Here is a 16,072-nt window from a genome sequence, read left to right on the forward strand (position 1 = left end):
TGTAGCTCTGGCTGTTGGAACCCAGTCTGTAGACCAGGCTGACCTTGAACATCAGAGATCTGTCTGCCTTTGCCTTCTGAGTGCCGAAATTAAAGGTGTCTGCTGCATGCCTGGCTAAAACAGAAACTTAAAAAAAAATACCAGAAACAAAGTAAAGAAAAACTGCATAATTCTGGCTGGCCTGGGACTCTATAGGCTGACATTAAACTCACAGAGATCCATAAGGTAAAAAGAGAGAATGAGGGACTGGAGAGACAGCTCAGTGGTTACTAGGCTCGTCTGCTCTTCCAGAAGACCTGGGTTCAATTCCTCATACCCACATGGCCACTCACTACAGTCTGGAACAGTTCCAAGGGATCCTATACCCTCAAACAGACATACATGTAGGCAAAGCACCAATGCATAAAATTAAAGTAAGTAAATCATTAGAAAAAAGAGAGAGAAAGCCCGTCAGTGGTGGTACATGACTTTAATCCCAACACTTGGGAGCAAAGCAAGTGGATCTCTGAGTTAGAAGCCAGTCTGGTCTACAGAGCGAGTTCCAGGTCAGCCAGAGCTACACAGAGAAACCCTGTCTCAAAAACTAAACAAAGAAAAACCCTGAAAACTAAAATAATCCAAACATTGGTTCATTGAAGAATCCTTTTGTACCAGGAATTGGCAATACAAAGGAAGCCAAGGCAAAGACTCTCCTCTCACAAATCCACACAAGTAAATGAGTAAACAGACCCTGGGATTGCTGATACGCTCAAAGTGTCTACTTGGGTACGCTGATTCCTGCCTGTGATCCCAGCTGCTCAGGAGGTAGAGACAGGAGGATTGAAAGGTTGACTGTAGCCTGGGCTATACAGCAAATGAGTGTCTCAGAAAGTTAAAAAAAAAAAAACTTGTTGTAACAAGCAACAAAAAGCCTAAGAAGTGACATTGATACTACAGAACGGCACACAGATTCTGGAGCCACGTGTGGGCAGGCGCTTGGGAAACAGGCAGACAATTGCCAGGGCACAGAGATACAGGGCACCCAGGCAGAAAGAACATCAGATGCCAAGAGGGAGATGCATGAATGGTCCACAGATCATGACATGTTTTGTTGAATCCTAAGGGGTCTGTGGAGGAAAGTTAAATTCCTAAGTCATTCTCCCATTCTCTCCCATTCTCTCCCATTCTCTCCCATTCTCTCCCATTCTCTCCCATTCAGATTCTCTCACCTCATTCTGCTTGCTCGTCTCCTTGTTAAAAACACCATTGGCGATGCTGGCTCAGCTCGCAGTTGTCAGTTTTTTAAAATATTTTTGGTTTATCCAGGCGGTGGTGGCGCACGCCTTTAATCCCAGCATTTGGGAGGCAGAGGCAAGCTGATCTCTTTGAGTTTGAGGCCAGCCTGGTCTACAGAGGCTAGTTCCAAGACAACTAGGGTTACACAGACAAATCCTGTCTTGAAAAACCACAAATAAACAAACAAATAAATTTGGTTTTAAAAAAGAGCATATAATGTGTTAATTATACATCATTAGGAAATATTTGAACAAAGTGTGTGTGTGTGTGTGTGTGTGTGTGTGGTGTGTGATTGACGTAGAGTCTTTCTATGTGGAGTAAGTGCACCTCAAACTCAGAAATCCCCTGCCTCTGCCTCTCTAGTACTGGAATTAAAAGACTGCACCACTAACACAAAATGTGTTTCAAGGTTTTCCTTCCCCCTCATCTCTGCTCCAACTCCCACCTCTCACTCTTTTGCTCTTTTGTGTTCTTTTTGTTTGTTATTTGTTTTCAAGACAGGGTTTCTCTGTGTAGCTCTGGCTGTCCTGGAACTCGCTGTATACACCAGGATGGCCTGAAACTCAGAAATCCACCTGCCTCTGCCTTCCGAGTGTTGGGATCAAAGGCATGCGCCACCAACGCCGGGCTCTTCCTTTGTGTCCTATGTATCCTTTTCTTTTTTCTTTTCCCCACTCTTCTTTTCTTATCCCCTAACAAACCCTCTTTTGGTCTCCACTCTAGGTTTTTTTTACTTTGCCCACATGTGGCCACCCCTGTTTACAAATATACAGGCATACATATAGGCTAGAACCTGCACTTGAGAACATTTTCCATTTGTTGTTTGCTTTAGTTTCTTGATTCTCATGAAGTCCAGGCTGCTTTTTAACTTGCTCTGTAGTTGGAGATGACCTAGTGCTCATCTTCCTCCCTCTATCTCCAAGGTGCTGGGATCACAAAGTTCCGCCACTGTGCCTAGCTTTAAAAAAAACTGTTGAATTAACGAATGTGCTGATTCAGGCCTCTGAAGAGTAAATAAGATTATCCATGCCGGTTGTGGTGGCGCACACCAGTAGGATTTGCTGAAGGAGGCAGAGGCAGGAGGATCACGAGTTCGAGGCCAGCCTGGGCTACACATTTTAGCCGGATCCTAGCACTCGGGAGGCAGAGGCAGGCAATCTCTATGAGTTCGAGGCCAACCTGGTCTACAGAGTGAGTTCTAGGACAGGCTCCAGAACAATGGAGAAACCCTGTCTCAAAAAACAACATAAAAAAAAAAGAATAAAGATTATCCACGTAGAGCTGGACATAGTACTGCACACTATAATCCCAGCGCTCAGGAGGCAGAGGCAAGCAGATCACCTGGTCCAGAATAGTCAGGGATACACAGAGAAACCCTGTCTCAAAAAAAGATTAACCATGTAAAATCCTAGATAACACATGGTAAGCACTTAAAGGCAGAAAGGTGGTGTGTGTGTGTGTGTGTGTGTGTGTGTGTGTGTGTGTGTGTGTGTCGCCTAGCATGTGTGGCAGCCTGCATCCCATCTAATACTGGAGAAAACAAAACAAAACAGAACACAGAGGGACCAAGGAATTTGTTTTATGCCTATCTTAATTAGGAGTGGGAGCATTAACCCGTGTGGAGTGTAGGGCCAGCATGAAGGTTACAGCAGGTTTCTAACTTGATTCATCCTTTCTTGACAGCGTTTCTCAGGTTCTCACCATCTGCAGAGTTTTCTCCTCTGACCCTGCCCCCACCATCACACGTCCAAACCAGGTCAATAGGCTCCTGGCCTCTCTCCTTCAGCCTGGGGACCCAGGGAATGTGCTTTAGCTGGACAGAGATCCCAGATCCAGGCTCCTTACCCATTCCCACTAGGGTCAGAATGACCTCAGTCCTACAGTGCAGGCTGGGCAGGTATCCCTGAAGGTTCCCTGGGGACCTGAATTATCTCACCCTGGGGACAGAGCCAATGGTTAACCAGCCTCCTTGCTATGGGCCTCAGAGGTCTGCCCTGGAATGTACACCCACAGGGCAGGGACTAGAGCAGACCTTGGCTAGAAAGGTGGTAGTCGGCCATTGACTCCTACCTCCTTAACTGCATTATCACTCACAAATATGGGGGGCAAACCCCACTTGTCCACAGTATGAATCATGCCTGGAAGACCCGCACCTGAGAGGTAAGGAAAAAGGACCAGAGATTAAGGTCATCTTTGGCTACATAGCAAATTTGAGGCCAGCCTGGGCTACACGAAACTATTTCAGAAACAAAGAAAACAAAGCAAATAACAAAAAAATGTAGCATGGCTATACGGGTGCTACAAAGATTTCCTGGCAGAAGGCAGCACAGTAGAGGTTTATTGCTGTTTAATGCAAGTTTGGATGGCTTCTAGTAGTGTTCTAGAGTTTATACTTTTTTTTTTCAAGACAGGGTCTCTCTGTATTGTTTTGGAGGCTGTCCTGGAACTCACTCTGTAGACCAGGCTGGCCTTGAACTCACAGAGATCCGCCTGCCTCTGCCTCCCGAGTGCTGGGATTAAAGGCGTGCGCCACCAACGCCTGGCTGAGTTTATACTTCCGTCACTGGCAGATATGGTGGCACATGTCTGTTACTCTAGAATACCACAGGTGCAATCAGAGACCAAGGAGGGGGAGAGATGTTCGGCAGTTAAGAGTGCTTGCTGCTCTGAAGATCTGAGACTGGCTCCCCGCACACATGTCCAGTTGCTCCTAACCTTACTCCTAACCTCCAGCTGCAGTGGTTCCAGGACATTTGATGTCCTCTTTTGGTCTCCAAGGGCACCTGCACATAGGTGACATATAATCACACACAGACACATAAAAATAAAATATTAAAACAAAAACAAGGCTTTGCAGATGCCGCTGTCCCCTGTCGCCTCTTCCTGCAGCCATGGTCAACCCCTCCGTGTTCTTCGACATCGCAGCCAATGGCGAGCCCTCGGACCGCGTCTCCTTCGAGCTCTTTGCAAACAAAGTCCCGAAAACACCCGAAAACTTTCATGCTCTGAGCACGAAACGATTTGGATATAAGGGTTCCACCTTTCACAGAATTATCCCAGGATTCATGTGCCAGAGTGGTGACTTCACACGCCCATCTGTGGAGGGAAATTTGAGGATGAGAACTTCATCCTGAAGCACACAGGTCTTGGCATCTTGTCCATGGCAAATGCTGGACCAAACACAAATGGTCTCCAGTTTTTTATCTGCACCACCAAGACCGAGTAGCTGGATAGCAAACATGGTCTCTGGGAAGGTGAAAGAAGGCATGAACATTATGGACGCCATGGAGCATTTTGGGTCCAGGAACAGCAATACCAGCAAGAAGATCACCATTTCCGACTGTGGGCAACTCTAATTCTTTTGATTGCGAGCTTCTTACCCACCAGATCATTGCTTCTGAGCTCAGGAGAGCATCCCCCCCCCCCGCCTCCACCCCATCTGCTCGTAATGCCCCGTAATCTCTGCTCTCACTGAAATTCTTTGGGTTTCATATTTTCCTCATTCCTTTCCAAGTCTAGCTGGATTGCAGAGTTAAGTTTATGATCATGAATAAAACCTAAATTAAGCCGGGCGTTGGTGGCGCACGCCTTTAATCCCAGCACTCGGGAGGCAGAGGCAGGCGGATCTCTATGAGTTCGAGACCAGCCTGGACTACCAAGCGAGTTCCAGGACAGCCTCCAAAGCCACAGAGAAACCAAAAACAAAAAGCCAGGGCTGGAGAGATGGCTCAGCAGCTAAGAACATGATTGCTTTCCTAGAGGACCAGAGTTTGGTTTCCAGCACTCACATCAATCAGCTCACATGGCTCACAACTAATGGACTGAAAACTGCAGATTCAGGAGACCCAGTGCTCTCTTCTGGCCTCCGAGGACACTCATGTGTACATGTACATAAATAAAATAAAAATAAGTCTACTTAAGGAATAGAACTAGCCAGGTAGTGGTGGTGCATGCCTTTAATCCCAACACTCGGGAGGCAGAGGCAGGCAGATCTCTGTGAATTTGAGACCAGCCTGGTCTACAAGAGCTAGTTCCAGGACAGCCTCCAAAACCACAGAAACCCTGTCTCAAAAAACAAAAACAACAATAACAAAAAAAAAATAGAACTAACCAACAGTCAAATAGCATTGGAGGTGCGGGCCCGTGCCTGTAATTCTAGCATTCTGAAGGCCTAACTAGAGAGTTGGAGGGTTGCAGAGTGAGACCCAGCCAAAAAATAAAAAACAATGGTTTTGTCTGGCTCTGGCATTGAATACCTTTAATCCCAGCAAAGGCGGGTGGATCTCTGTGAGTTCAAGGCCAACCTGGTCTACAGAGTGAGTTCCAGGACAGGCTCCAAAGCTACACAGAGAAATCCTGTCTCGAAAAAACCAGTCAACCAACCAAACAAACAAACGAAACTAATGGTTTTTGGGGTTTGCTTTTCCCAGGCTCATTAGCCCACTCCCTTCTCAGAATTGCCCTTCTTTTCTCTTGTGAGACAGGGCCTCACTTTGTAGCTCTGAATATTCTGGAACTCACTGTGTGGGCCAGGCTGGCCTGAAACTCAGAGATCTGCCTGCCTCTACCCCCTGAGTTCTGGGACTAATAAAGGTGTGCGCTACCATGCCAGAGGCTGCTTAATATGAAGCCTCTATTTTTATTAAAAATAAATCATTAAGAGGGGTAGGGATATAGCTTTGTTGGTGGAGTGCTTTCCTATCTGGCAAGAAGCCCTGGATTTGAGCCCCAGCATAGCACAAAACTGGGTTCAGCGGTGCAAGACTGTTATCTCTGGATTTAAGGAGGCAGAGGCAAGAGGGTCAGAAGTCCAAGGTCATCCTTGGCTATAGACAGTTTGAGGCCGCTCTGTCTCAAAACAAGTATGCATCTACCCCCCTATAAAAACCCCAACCAAAGCAAAGAGAGAAATGCACATGCTCCTGGGAAAGAAACTGCCCCTCCTGACAGTGCAGGCTAAGAGACTACTGAGCTGTGCTAACCAGCTTGACCTTAAGTTCAGAGTCCAGGTTCTTTCTCTGGACCCCAGGCCCCAGGGAAGAACTGGCCTCCCTCTCTGCAAACACCTTTATTTTAGCCCCAGAAGCCCTGGTTTCTGGAGATTTCCCAACAAGCCTTCTATCTGCTCAGATCCCGCCCTGTGTACTATCTCACCTGCTGACTCAGAGCCTTGAGATAGGGGCCATGCAGCCATTGGTAGCCACTGGGTCTCAGGCTGATCTGTGCCGGTAGCAGGACGAAGTCCCTTGGATACTTTCCTTGGGTATTGCCCAAACAGCCATGAGAAAATGGCACCAGAAGCCTTGCTGTGCAGCCAGACACCTTTCTGCAGGCATAGCCCACAGGCACTGAGTCTTGCAGCAGCCCACCAGGCATCTACAGGGTGGACAGCAGGCCAGAGAGCGCCTAGGGCACAGGAATAACGCAGACACCTGGCTCCCTTTGTGGACCGGGAGCTTTCACTCCGGGCCCCTTCCCCTCCTTCACTGCCTTCCTCTCCATGGCTCCCAGCATATGTCCTGGATCTAGGAAGATCTAGTGCTGGGTTTGTCCTTGGACACCAGGTGAAAGAGGAGGGGGGGATGGCTTTGTTCTTACAGCTGTGCATTTTAAAATTAATTATTAATTAATTTATTTAGAAAAAAAGCGGTCTCACTCGGTAGCCCTGACTCTCCTGCAACTCACTCTGTTAACCTCAAACTCTCAGAGATCTGCCTCCTGACTATTGGGATTAAAGATGTGCATCTTTGTGCTGAACCGCAGCTGTGGAATTTTCCATCGCTGGTCACCCCAGACCATTGCAGTCTCTTAGACTATTGCTGGAGTGTTTTCTCTTTAGATAGGTAGCCTTTTACACTGTAAGTGAATCAAAAAAGATAAGCAGCATATGAGTCCCCTAGAAGAGGAAAAAATCCTCAGGGACAAACAATAGGAAGGTAGCTGCTAGGAGCGGGGGTGGGGTATAGAATTACTTTTTTTCTTTTTTTTTTTTTTAAGACAGGGTTTCCCTGTGTAGCTTTGGAGCCTGTCCTGGAAGTAGCTTTTGTAGACCGACTCACAGAGATCCGCCTGCCTCTGCTTCCCAAGTGCTGGGATTAAAGGCGTGCGCCACCAAGGCCCATCTTGGAATTACCTCTTAACAGATCATTTCAGTGTAGGATCATGGACAGTTCTGGAGGTGGAATGTGGAGATGGTTATGCAACAGTTTGACTCTAGGTGATAGCATAGAACTGCGCACCTCCGACACAGCTAAAATGTTTGCGCCAATTTTACTACCATTTTACAAGTTAGAGGCTGTGAAGAAACGGTTTAGTGGGCAAAAGGGCTTCCTGGGCAAGCATGAGGACCTGAGTTTGAATCCTCAGCTTGCATGTAAAGAGCTGGGCGTGGCCACATGTGAGCCTATAACCCCAGTGTTGTTGGGAGCCGAGAGAGGCAGATTGCTGGGACTTGCTCGCCACCAGCCTAGCTCCAGGCTCAGCCAGAGATGCTGTCTCAAAGGAAGAAGATACAGAGGGATAGATCTGAACATCCAGCCTCTGGCCTCAGTGCATCTGTGTGCATCATAGACGCATACATGCATGCACGCACGCACGCACGCACGCAAAAGCTGAGCATTGTGGGTACAGGCCTATAGTTCCTGAAGAGGACGAAACAGGAAGACGCTAAGGTAGGAAGATTTTGAGTTCGGGCCAGCCTGTATCTGTATAGAAGACATTGTCTCAAACAAACAAAAACCTGGATAATAAAAATAATATTTTTAGCCGGGTGTTGGTGGCACACGCCTTTAATCCCAGCACTCGGGAGGCAGAGGCAGGCGGATCTCTGTGAGTTCGAGACCAGCCTGGACTACAAGAGCTAGTTCCAGGACAGCCTCCAAAGCCACAGAGAAACCCTGTCTCGAAAAAACAAAAAAACAAAAAAAAATTTTTAGCCGGGCAGTGGTGGCGCACACCTTTAATCCCAGCGCTGGAGAAGCAGAGGCAGGCGGATCTCTGTGAGTTCAAGACCAGCCTGGTCTACAAGAGCTAGTTCCAGGACAACCTCCAAAGCCACAGAGAAACCCTGTCTCGAAAAAAAAAATAGAAGAAGAATGCTCTACCTGCCGTTCCCCTGAAGAAGCAGGCAGCTCTTTGTCTCTCTCTGTCGTCTCTGTCTCTCTCTTTCTCTTTTTCTCTCTCCCTTCCTTTTCCCACTCTGCTTCCTTCCCCCAATAAAGTTTCTCAAATAACAAAAAGAAAGAAAGAAAACATACAGTTCCACAGAGACCAGCTGGCTTTGGAGCTGAGGGTTATGGTTTGTCTCCAATACTGGACTGTATATGGTGGAGAGAGGCAACCTGGAGTTTTGTGCATGCCAGGCAAGCGCTTTACTAACTGAGCTATGCCCCAGCCTCTATGAACACATGTATCACCTAAACTTATCTTGTGAATGACCTCAAACCACCCTTACCCAAACCTGGGTAACCCCAAGACTGTAAAAGTTAGTAAACCTTGGATCCGGTCCTGGGAGCTGCATGACCTTCAGCAAATGGTGGAATTTCTTTGAGTGTGTTTCCTTAGCTGAAAACTGAGGTCGTTAAACACCACTTTGTAAGGTCACTGAAAAGATGACTATCAATTCCGTGCATGTGAGGCACACACACACACACACACACACACACACACACACACACACACACACACACACACAGAGCAGCTCACAGCATCCGTCCCTAAGTACTGCTACTGCTGCTATTACTGTGCGTGGTGAGGTACATTCCCTGGTCCAGAAAGTCATCATGACATCCCCAATTTTCAGCCGAAGAAGTAAACTCAGAGAAGTTCAGCTATTTGCTGTATAGACGAGGGTGACCTTGAACTTCTGATCCTCCTGCCTCAGCTTCCAAGTGCTAGAGCTACAGGCAGGTGTTACCATGTGTAGTTTGTGTACTTCTGGGGATCGAACCCATGTGCATGCTAGACAAGCACTCTACTAACTGAGCACATGCCCAGAGCCACCAAGTTAGCTCTTCATGTGACAGTTTGAAAGCAATCAGAGCGAGTATTATCCCTACTTTACAATGAGAGTAGAAAAAGGCTAACACATCAGCAAAGTGAGCTGGGAGCCAGAAAGGCAGGTGCTGCAAGCTTCACTTACACGCATGCCTCGAATGCAAACACCCGGGAGGCAGAGGCAGGAGGATCTCTGGGAGTTTGAAGCCAACCTGGTCTACACAACAAGTTTCACTTCCATGAGGGACCCAGAGTAGCTGAACTTACAGAAGCGGAAAGTTAGAGGGTGTTCTTGAGGGAGTGAGTATGGAGGGCATAATGGAAAGCATTGTTCAGTAAACACAATTTCAGTGTTTTGTTTTGGTTTTTGATTTTTTTTTTTCGAGACAGGTTTTCCCCGTGGCTTTGGAAGCTGTCCTGGAACTAGGTCTTGTAGACCATGCTGGCCTGGAATTCACAGAGATACGCTTCCCTCTGCCTCCAGAGTGCTGGGAGTAAAGGCGTGCACCCCACTGCCCCTGGACACTTTCAGCTTGAGATAATAGAAAGTTCTGGAAATAGATGGTGGCAGTAGATGCACAAAGGTGTTCACTGTACTCAGGGCCACTGAACTGTATGCCTGGACTTGGTAATGATGATAACTGTATGCACATTTTACTACACTTTAAAACTAGCAGCAAACATTCAGTAGTGATACTGTCCCTAGCCCAGCACCAACTCCTTACACTTGCAGGACAGGTGGGTCCTGTGTCCCAGCTTCTTTGCAGGACAGGTGGGTCCTGTGTCCCAGCTTCTGCTGTTTCTCCTCACTCTCCTCACTAGCGTGAGCACCAAAGCTAACCGGCAGAGATGGGGAATTGTTGGCTAGAGGCATGAGTCCTAGAGTTCGAGTTCCTAGTACTTGGAAAGCTGAGGCAGACGGGTTGCTGTGACCTTGAGGCCAGCCTAGATATGAGCTCCAGGTTACCAGCCTGGTCTGCAGAGTAAAATCCAGTCTCAAAAGACAATAATAATAATAATTTTAAAAAAAAAGAAAAAGAAAGAAAAGCCAGTTCTGGTGGCGTATGCTGGTAGGATTTGCTGAAGGTGAAGGAAGCTGAGGCCGGAGGAACATGAGTTCAAGGCCAGCCTGGGCTACACATAAAGCTGGACTGTGGAGCCACCTGCCTTTACTCTCAGTACTTGGGAGGCAGAGCCAGCCTGGTCTACAGAGTGAGTTCCAGGACAGCTAGGGCTGTACACAGAGAAACTCTGTCTGGAAAAATGGGGACATAGCCCACAGGATCTACAGACAACTAGCTGGAGCCCTGACTTCATGCTTTTGGTGCCAGGCCCCAGACGGTCTATGCCCTGCCCAGAATGCCCCTCCCCATCTTCCCCGGGCTTTCTGCAGACTTCAGGCTCTTACTGAAATACCCTAGGGAGGAACACAACCTCTGGGCCTCCTTGCCCTCTTGCGTGTGTATCTTGGCTGATGTCTGGCGCCCCCTCAGAGTGGAGGCTGAGGTGGGCTGGCAGGGTATTTTGCTTCCTTCTCCGGTGTGATCCAGTCCCCACTAGAAGAGTGTCTGGAATCTGGTGGATAGCCAAGAAGTATTTGTTGACTCGATGGAGGGATTTGAACTTCTGCAGCCTAAGTATTGGAAGCTTTCCACGCAGGTAAAGCCTGAGAGGCCACAGTGCATTTTCACTTTTCCCAGTTCCTCCGGACTGGCTGAGGCCCTGTCGCAGGACAAAGGCCTGCTGTCCTCACCACTTCAGACACCTTGAAGTGGGAAAATGAAACCTAAGTGCCCTGCCCTTCTGATCAGCCACTCAGCAGACAGACTCTAGCCAATGACAGTGCCTATAGCTCTCCAGTTGAGCCCTGGCCCTGGACTGAGCAGGTTAGGTGTTGGCTGTGACCATAAGACCTGGACCATGGCTGGGAGGGAGAGCCAGTGGGCCAAGGAAGCCCTGCCATCAGGTGACCTGGGGTGGGGGAGTCTTGGAGGGCAAATGGGGAAGGCTCTTTGCACTGTGCACCAGCCCCCGCGGTGTGAGGCCGGAGCACAGACTCTGAGCCCAGTGAGGTGCAAACAAAAGACTTGCCTTTGTCCTCCTCCTGCCCCTTGTCCTCTGTTTACATCCTCCCTTCCCGTAAATGAGTTGGGCACTGGCCCTGGTGGCAGAGAGCCAGACACACCTGTAGGACAGGTTGGGCTGAGATCTTGTGGGTGGAGAGTGGGTGGCGGTACTGGCAGGTGGTTCAGGCCCTTGGGGTGCAAGCTGTTCCTTCCCATGGCAGCCAAGCCTTGCTGCTGCCGTAAGCCAGGGATTCTTGGCCTGGTCTAACATGACAGGATGCTGCCTGGGAGCTCCCCTCTCTAGAGAAAGCTAGGAAGTTCTGTACCAGTGAGTAAGAGGTGGGTGGACCAAAGGTTCTTTGTCCTTAGTGGGCATTTCCTAGAGGAGAACTAAGGCCTGGAGAAAGACAGGGTGGCTGTCAGATCCCATGCTTGGTTGCCTGGCTCCCTGAAGCAAATCCCCACAGTGCCCTGTGCCCTCGGCAGAGCTGGCTGCTCTGGAGCGGGGTTCTATCCTGCTTGGTAGCTGAGGTGTCCTTGGGGGCTCTTCCCTGCTCTGGGCTTGATGCCCAGAGTGAATGAGCTGAGTGAGGAGAGTAAGCCCTGTCACGTCTCTCTGGAAGGGACCAGGAGAATCGGCTGGCTCCAGGAAGGGTACAGAGGAGCTGTAAGGGCCCGAGCAGAACCTCTGTCCTAGAGGAGTGTTGGTGTCTGCATCCGGGGCATCTGCAACCCCCAGGTTTACTTCAGGGGCGTGACAGTCCACAACCAGCTAAGGGTAGGAAGCATGGGACACATGTGACTCAGTCTGGGAAAGAGGCTTCCACCCGTCAGAGGATTAACTGACCAGCTTACGTCAGATTGTTCTCCACCTGGCTTTTCTCTGTCTCTCTCAACAGTGATGACAGGTTACTCTGTCACCAAGTATGTATTGACTGCCTACTATGTGCCCAGCCCTTGGGTAAATGCTCAGATCATGGCTGTCTGTGCACTGGTGACTACTAATACTTGGCATTCATCTCTGTGGTGGCTGTCTGGGCCGGCTTTATCCCCATTACACCCCAATTTCTCTCCTGCCTCTGCTTCTTCACTTCCTAAAGGACTCTCACAATGACCTTGCAGAACACACTTACTGCTACCTCATTTTTTTCCCCTCCAAAAAGAGTACTAACCCTCACCTCTGAGCTGGGGAGGGGATCTCTTCTTTGCTCAACTTCAGGGGACAGGGAGTCAACCTACAGGCTCAGCTGAGACTCCCTGAGGGCCTTCTTTAGGGGGTTCTGCTGAAGGAACAGCAGACCTGAAAGCTGAGAAATGCTAACTTGTTCATCCTCTCACGGTGTTCTTCAGAGGCCTAATGACCGCTACACCAATTCTGAGTGTCCTGGGACACAGGACTTCACTTGTGCCTTGCCACAGACCCACACAGATCCTGATATGGTGGGTTTCCTAGACAGATTTCTTGAAAGAACTTTCCCTTAATTGAAATGCTAGGTGGTGGGCAGCTGGGTCAGTGGTTTTCCAGCCAGTCCTAGGGAAGGGCTTCCACCCCCAGGATGTGTCAGGGTCACATACCCTGGACATACACCCTGCTGTCCATTGAGGGTTCTTGTTCCTTGAGTCTCTGTGTGAGCTTTACTTTTTAAATTATTTCTTTTACTATTTTATGTGTCTGAGTGTTTGCATGTATGTGTGCACACAACATGCATTCCTGGTGCTCCTTGAGCTCAGAAGAGGACACTGGATCTCCTGGGAGTTACAGATCATTATGAGCTGCCATGTGGGTGCTGGGACTCAAACCAAAGTCCTCTGCACGAGCAACAAGTACTCTCTTCTTCTTCCTCTTCTTCCTCTTCTTCCTCTTCTTCCTCTTCTTCCTCTTCCTCTTCTTCCTCTTCTTCTTCCTCTTCCTCTTCTTCTTCTTCTTCCTCTTCTTCCTCTTCTTCTTCTTCCTCTTCTTCCTCTTCTTCCTCTTCTTCCTCTTCTTCCTCTTCTTCCTCTTCTTCCTCTTCTTCCTCTTCTTCCTCTTCCTCTTCCTCTTCCTCTTCCTCTTCCTCTTCCTCTTCCTCTTCCTCTTCCTCTTCTTCTTCTTCTTCTTCTTCTTCTTCTTCTTCTTCTTCTTCTTCTTCTTCTTCTTCTTCTTCTTCTTCTTCTTCTTCTTCTTCTTCTTCTTCTTCTTCTTCTTCTTCTTCTTCTTCGAGACAGGGTTTCTCTGTGGCTTTGGAGGCTGTCCTGGAACTAGCTCTTGTAGACCAGGCTGGTCTTGAACTCACAGAGATCTGCCTGCCTCTGCCTCCCGAGTGCTGGGATTAAGCAACAAGTACTCTTAACTGCTGGGCCAACTCTCTAGCCCCTCTCTCAGTTCTATTTAGTGCTGTTCAAGGCTCTCCATCCATGGCCCACTGTCTAGAGCCCCTCCCCCCCAAGCTCATGTCACCAGCACTGGAAATTCCACTACCCCTCCAACACACATTAAGTCTCTCTTGTTACCACTGCTGAATACCCAGGCCGGAGCAGATGGACCTCCCCTCTTCTACCTGAATGTGTCCCTAGCAACTGACTGCTGACAGAGGCCTAGGCCACAGAGATGATGGCCTAGGTAGATCTCTGCCTTCAAGGAGCTCATTAAGATAAGGGGAGCAGCTGCAAGGCCTCTCCTGTGCCCTGCATGTTAATGGAGGCTGTACAGTAAACTGATAAAAGACAATCAGACAGAAGAAAGGCATTACACTTTAACTGATATGTTAAATTTTATGTATGTGAATGCAACACAGAAAAGAGGTGAAAACCCAGCCAGGTAAGGTGATTCATGCCTCCAATCCCAGACCTCAGAAGGCAGAAGCAGAAGAAACATCATAAATTTGAAACAAGCCTGGATTATATAGCAGGATGGAAAACAGCCAGGGCTACAAAGCCAAAGTCTCTCAAAGGAAGGGGGGAGGAGGAGGAGGAGGAGGAGGAGGAGGAGGAGGAGGAGGAGGAGGCAGCCGCAAAGAAACCATTAGTCTCAGAGGCTTATATATATGCCAAGTTAGCAAAAGGCAATGGTGGGGGTTGGGGATTTAGCACAGCCTGGCCAGCAATCATAAAACCCTGGGCTAGGTCTCTTGCACCAGGGGGAAAAAGGGCTGGGGGTGCAGCTCAGCTGGGAGAGTGCGCAGCATGCACAAAGCCTTGGGCTCAGTCGCCAGTGCTGCGGCACTGGGTATAAATACAGCACTCAGGAGGTGGAGACAGCAATCAGAAGCTCAAGGCCAATCTCAGCTACACAGCAAGTTCAAGGCAAGCCTGGGCTAGAGACCCTGTTTCAAAACAGAAGAGCCAGGAGGTGGTGGCGCATACCTTTAGTCCCAGCACTCAGAAGGCAGAGACAGGATGATGTTGAGTTTGAGGTCAGTCTGGTCTACAGAGCGAGTTCCAGGATAGGCTCCAAAACTTCAGAAAAACCTGTCTCGAAAAACCAAAAAAAAAAAAAAACCAAAAGATTTTTTTAAAAAAGAATTATTGTTTAGGGAACGGGAGAGAAGGCCAGGGATTAAGAGCACTGGCTGCAGCCGGGCGTTGATGGCGCACGCCTTTAATCCCAGCACTCGGGAGGCAGAGGCAGGCAGATCACCAAAAAAAAAAAAAAAAAAAAAAAAAAAGCACTGGCTGCTCTGCTTGTCTAGAGACCCGGGTGTGATTCCCAGCACCAACATAGCATAAATGGTGCAAAGACAAAACACTCACACATAAAATACATTTTTAGTTAAAGAAGCAGGGCTTTAATTTAAAATGGGGGGACATAAGCAAACCCTTTGCTACCAATTTCCATCTCTCAACTGGTAAGGGTTTGTGTGACAGGTCCCTTTGAGCAGAATCATCTCCAGAAAAAGGGTGCCATGTCCTCTTCCTGCTGGTACAGAATGGGACGACCCTGTCCAGGAGACTAGTCATTAATGTATTCATTTATTAAGCGTTTTTTTGGGGGGGGTTGTTTGTTTTATTTTTAATAGTTTATTTGTTTATTTCAAGACAGGGTTTCTCTGCGTTGCCCTGGCTATTCTAGTACTCACTCTGTAGACCAGGCTGGCCTTGAACTCAGGAATCTGCCTGTCACTGCTTCTCCAGTGCTGGGATGAAAGGCGTGCATCACCAGTACCTGACCATTTATTAGTTTTATTTTGAGATAGGATTGAATGGAACCCATGCTGGCTTTGAATTTAATATGTAGCCAAGGCTGGCCTTGCTGTCCTGACCCTCCTGCCTCAGTGCTGGGGTTACAGGTGTGAACTGTCACACCTGACTATCCTTGCTCTTTCTGGGAGGGACATTCCAGCTCACCTTGCTGTCCCTTGGCTCTTAAGCACCATGACTCTGCCTGTCTCCAGCCATGATTTCTCCATCACTGTTTCCCTGTAGGTTTCTCTTCCTCTTTCAGAATATTTCACCCCAGAGTCAGCAGAAGGGATGGGAAGGGCAAACAGGGGGGGGGGCCGCCACTTCTTAGTTATGAACCTGTTTTACATATGTATATCACCCAAGTCCTGCAAAAGTGCTCTGGGGTAGGTACTATTATGATCCCCTTTGTTTGTGTGGTTCACCAAGAGCCACAGGGTGAGGGCAGTTACCCAACGCTGAGTTGTGAACACCCAGACACGGAACCTGGATCCCAGCACAGGGTTTTCAGAGCCTCTCAGGGCTAGTTTGTTTTGTTTTTATCTCCCGATCCAATACTGTCACTGAATGTGGTTGCT

General features: G+C 48.5%; 1 pseudogene; it reads left to right on the forward strand.

Moving 5' to 3' along the window:
* Positions 1-4,166: 4,166 nt before the first annotated feature.
* LOC121137269 lies at positions 4,167-4,631 on the forward strand (annotated as a pseudogene).
* The last annotated feature ends 11,441 nt before the right edge of the window (positions 4,632-16,072 follow it).

The sequence above is a fragment of the Mesocricetus auratus genome, unplaced genomic scaffold (assembly GCF_017639785.1).
Source record: "Mesocricetus auratus isolate SY011 unplaced genomic scaffold, BCM_Maur_2.0 Super-Scaffold_100676, whole genome shotgun sequence".
Taxonomy (NCBI): domain Eukaryota; kingdom Metazoa; phylum Chordata; class Mammalia; order Rodentia; family Cricetidae; genus Mesocricetus; species Mesocricetus auratus.